The sequence below is a fragment of the Portunus trituberculatus genome, chromosome 18, assembly GCF_017591435.1.
Source record: "Portunus trituberculatus isolate SZX2019 chromosome 18, ASM1759143v1, whole genome shotgun sequence".
Lineage (NCBI taxonomy): Eukaryota > Metazoa > Arthropoda > Malacostraca > Decapoda > Portunidae > Portunus > Portunus trituberculatus.
The window spans coordinates 25205986-25211169 of NC_059272.1; the positions used below are offsets into that span (position 1 = coordinate 25205986).

The 5184-nt window shown below is 35.9% G+C and overlaps 1 long non-coding RNA gene across 1 annotated transcript in view; it reads left to right on the forward strand.

Moving 5' to 3' along the window:
* The window catches only part of LOC123505791, a 45927-nt gene extending 42351 nt beyond the window's left edge, over positions 1-3576 (forward strand). The window contains exon 3 of the long non-coding RNA XR_006675257.1: positions 3509-3576. This is a non-coding gene — a long non-coding RNA (uncharacterized LOC123505791). The remainder of the gene's footprint in view (positions 1-3508) is intronic.
* Positions 3577-5184: the final 1608 nt, after the last annotated feature.

Sequence of the window (5184 nt, forward strand, 5' to 3'; positions counted from 1 at the left end):
GGTTGGTTATTTGATGTCTGGTTGTTGTTGTTTGTAGTTTTTGAAGGAGTGCAGTCATTGTTTTAAGTGTATTGATTATTAGTTTTTGGTCTTTAATAGGTAAGACAGTTTTTTTTTTTCCAATTCTAAATCTCGAGTGAAGAATGTATGTGCAGTTAGGTGCATTAAAGTTTTGCGCGAAGGAGGAGGGCAGGCTGTAACTGTCCTCTTGTGTTGCCACGGTGGTAACTGTAAAAGACCAGAAGCTAAGTTGAGGTTGCAGGTGCAGCATTTCACTGACCGTCTTGTTGTCTTCGTATAAACACCTCATTTCTAGGACGACCATCTTCATGCTACTCTAATTTTGCTGTATACATTTTACCTTGTCACTTGCCCTTTTTTTTTTATTAACACCTTATATTTAGAGAAGATAGAGTTCAGTGTCCCTAATGCCAGTCAGTATCCGATCTATTGTATGGCGTTTGTACCTACACCAATGTGGATGTACTCAGGATAACAGTATTATTGATGAGCTGTGATGTAAAGTTGGTGGTCACACACAATGAAGGAAATTTTAGGTACAGTACAATGGTAAGGTGATTGAACGAAGGTGATGTCGCAGTGTGGAGAATTAGTTAAGAGAGAAAACATGGAGATCTAAATGACGTGGCTAGAAAAGAAGAGATCAAGTCATATTCCGTTTTTATCTTTCTTCCTCTTCTTTTCACCATCTTCTTCTTCTTCTTCTTCTTCTTCTTCTTCTTCTTCTTCTTCTTCTTCTTCTTCTTCTTCTTCTTCTTCTTCTTCTTCTTCTTCTTCTTCTTCATCTTCTTTTGCTTCCAGTTCCTCCTCTTATTCTATCTTCTTCCAGCTTCTCTTACTCTTTTTGCTCATCCTCTTACAGCTTCCTCCTTCTAGAGAGAGAGAGAGAGAGAGAGAGAGAGAGAGAGAGAGAGAGAGAGAGAGAGAGAGAGAGAGAGAGAGATTATTTCATTGTTATTATTATTATTATTATTATTATTATTATCTTTGTTTTTATTATTCCTATTATTATTACTATTATCTATTATTTTATTATTATTATTATTATTATTATTATTATTATTATTATTATTGTTATCATCGCGATTTGATCTTTATTATCATTTTGATACAAACAGCGAGAATAAAAGTGAAATGGGATTGAATTCAAGATTACCTAAGTTTGCGTTATTAAGTACTGATAAAAAAGAATTAATCGGTAAATATTTTTTTCTTATCAAGGAAGTTGATCAAGAATACAGAAATAGGAGGAAAAAATCGGCTCAGTTTGTGTATCCTAAAAAGTTATTCAAAGAGAAAACGTGCAAAAAACTGAGCATTTTACTTCCAGAGGCGCCTTGATACGATAATAGGCAATGATTATAAATATGAATTAATAACACGATACATATTTATGATCTGTAATAGAGACAGGAGCCGCACGACTTTAGAAGCAATTTATATAGTTAATTGCAGGAGACCTTTGTAGGATGAAATAACAATAATGAGAAATAGACACTGGTGGGAACTCTAACAACGCTGAGAGGAAAGCATTAGACAGCAGCCAGGGAGCAATGAGAAACACTTTAATTTTCAAGCCAAAGATAAGAGAGATGCAGAAATAGCAAATGATAATAAAGTAAGGAAGATGACCATATGAACAAGAGAATGGGAAGTGTGGGAGAGATTAGATTCGGTACACAGAGAAGAACAAATAGATAAAATAAAACAAATAAGGTTGATAGATAAATATACGAAATGAAAAAAAAAGTAGGTAAATAAATGAATAAACAGAAATACAAAAATTCGTTGTAATAAATTATTTTGGATTTTTTTTTAATACATTTCTCTCTTTTACGAAATTTTAAGAAGCGAATCAGGAGACAACGCAGCAGTAAAAAATAGAAGAGAAGATGAAAAAAGCAAAAAAAAAAAAAAAAAAAAAGAAAAGTCACTTCATTCTTTTTCCGTTCTTTGCGGAGAAAAACTTTCAAAAGATGACTTGAAAAGGTTCCGTTTTTCTTTCCCCCTCATCTTCCTTCCTCTTGAATTGTAGTGTCCCCATCAGCAGAAAAGAGGAAGAGGGGAAGGAAGAGCAACCTTACTCTCCCAATCTCCTGGTTTTGCTGGGGGAAAATCTACTGGAAATTGTATAAGGCAAGAAAATAAGTAAGTGAGTGTGTATGTGTGTATGTGTGTGAGAGAGAGAGAGAGAGAGAGAGAGAGAGAGAGAGAGAGAGAGAGAGAGAGAGAGAGAGAGAGAGAGAGAATGTATTTATCTTCATCCATTTTATTTGTAAGTTTTATTTCATTATATGTGTTTCCTTTCCTTATTTTCCTTCTTGTCTTTGTTTTTTGTGTGTATTTAGTCTCATCTTGAATTCCTCCCTGTCCTCCTCCTCGCATCCTCGTCATGATTTTTCCACTATTTTTTTTTCTTTACCTCCTCCTCATCTTCACCGACCTCAGCCACTTGTCTCTCATTTCCTCTCCCCTCCTCAAGGATCGTTTGGCTATTTTTAATTCTCTCTCTCTCTCTCTCTCTCTCTCTGTGTGTGTGTGTGTGTGTGTGTGTGTGTGTGTGTGTGTGTGTGTGTGTGTGTGTGTGTGTGTGTGTGTGTGTGCGCGCGTCTGTGTAATGCTATTTTAAGTCAACATTTTACGGAGTTATTTTGTTCTATGTTTTGTTGCGGCTTTAACATGTAACTGTTATTTCTCTTTCTTTATCTTGGGAATTCATTTGACCTGCTGGCATTTCACTCGTTGCTGTTGTGTTTAAGAAAAATATTGAAAACAAATTCAGAAAAATATTGAAAACAAATTCCGTAGATTTACACGTTTACTTCGTTCTACAAAAAAAAAAAAAATGGAAACTGAAAATTTGAATTGAAAACGTAGGTAGATATTGAAAAGCGTTACTCTACTGAAATAGTGTCTTTGTGAACCATAATGTAAATAGAAGACAAGAAAGAACACTCACTATGTATGAAACTGTAGATATAAGGTTTATGGTCCTTTATGGTATTGACATTTTTATTTCAGTATGTTTTTAATGATAACTGAGTAATAAAAAGAAAAAAGAAAAAATATGAAATAAAAAAAAATATTTCCATGTTTTCTCTTCCAAAGCACCCTCACATTTTTAGATATTCCGTGTAGTGTACCTATTTATTTTCTGCCAGATTATTAATATTAAGACCAACTCGAATAAAATAATATGAAAAAGATAGTAGAAAAACGAATTACTCTCTTATTTTAGCCCCTGAAACCAACATTACATTCTTTTTTTTGAGAGAAGCGAGAATACACAGACTAAACCTCCCATGCAAACAGAGACACAAAGAGACGTAAGTAGTTTGCACATAACACAGGTTCAAATATTTCTTACTTTGGTTGTCTTATTATTCCTACGAGTATTACATGTAACTTCTTGTCTTCTCTTTCGCCGATCTTCTCCCTGTAGTATGAGGTGCTTTTATTCATTCAAATTTTCCTCTTTATTTTCCAGGTGTGTGTCTGAGAGAGTTGTGTCCCAAGGGAGGGATGCTGTGGCGGCGAGTGGGTGAGTGTGCTGCAGTGTTTATTGTGTCTCGATTTGTTTTTATTCTATTTCGAATTCCCTTGACAATATTTACTCTCTGTTTTCTTTATTGGTATTTCCCTCTCTTCAGCGTGTAACTGTAACTCTTTATTTATTGGTATGTAATTATGTACTCTGTTGAAAGACGAGGTTTGTGCGTGTTGTTTAGATTGTGAAGGATTTTTTTGTATTTGTGTGTGTGTGTGTGTGTGTGTGTGTGTGTGTGTGTGTGTGTGTGTGTGTGTGTGTGTGTGTGTGTGTGTGTGTGTGTGTGTGTGTGAGGGGACATTTTTACTCTATATTTCCCCATCTGCTTCTAATTTTGTGTTTATGGGTATATTTGAGTTCCTTTGAGAGAGACTCCTGTGACTGGTACTTTTCTTTAGGCAATTACTGTTTTCCTTGGTTTTGAAGATATTGTGGCTATGGTTTCTTATGAAGACCAACAGATATACGACACATTTTCCTGAATCGTGTTGAGTACATTTGGAGACGTGTTAATTGTGGGCGGTTGACTGAATTTTTGTTCTTTTTCTAATAAAAATGCATGATCTTTCGTGGAATTATATTTTTTTTATTATTTTTGTTTCTTTGAGGGATAAAGTTTCAGGGCACGTATACAATATTGTTGGGTTGCTGTACACGATCTCTTTTATGAAGGATTGTTGTACGTACAGTGTTTTTGGAGGTCTGAGGTGCTTCGTGTAGTTTGGGCAGGAGGCAATGTACGTACGTGCTTTAAGATTCATATTATTAACATACTCTATGTTCGATATTCTTTAAAGCATTGTACAACACTTTTTTTTAAATAGCATTGAACCAATGACTGTTTTAACGTACCATCATACGTGAATGTACTCACACGTGTGCTACAATATTTGCCACAGAGAATATTTATGTCGAATCCTTTCACGAGAGCGACTTGCCACGAGAAGTCTTCCTTGATAGCTTAACGTTCCTTCATTTTCTTTTTCACAGATGATTTCTCAAAGATTGAAGACGATTGTACCCTTCTCGACTTTAAACTTCTATTTTTTCTCATATATATTAGAGGTGGCCCCGGGGACACCTGCCACCTCCTTTGAGTAAATAGGTGCTTATAAAGTTTTGGATCTTCTTAGTGTTAGATCCTTCTTTTCTACCCTGACTGAATTATGTAGAGGTATCACCAGCCTCGTCCACATGCCAGCCTGAGTTCTCTTATTCTTTGGATTATTTAACCATTTATAAATATTTACTTGGCTTATTTGGTTACATGACTTTCCATTAGTATCCCAGAGGAAGGAAGGAGGAAGGGAGGGGAAGGAGGGAGAGGAGATAAATAGGAAAAAGTGGTCGGAGGAAAGAGAAAAGAGGTAGAGGGAGAAAAGAGGTGTGACAGTGAGTGCTGAAGAGGAGTTGGAGGAGGAGGAGGACTGGAAGAAGAGGAGATATGCAAAAAAAAGAAAATGGAACGCAAAGAAAACGAGATAAATTGAACTACAGACGAAAAGATACATACGAGAGAAGGAAAGGAGGAGGAGGAGAAGGAGGAGGAGGAGGAGGAGGAGGAGGAGGAGGAGGAGGAGGAGGAGGAGACAACGAGACAAAGAAGGGAAAACGAA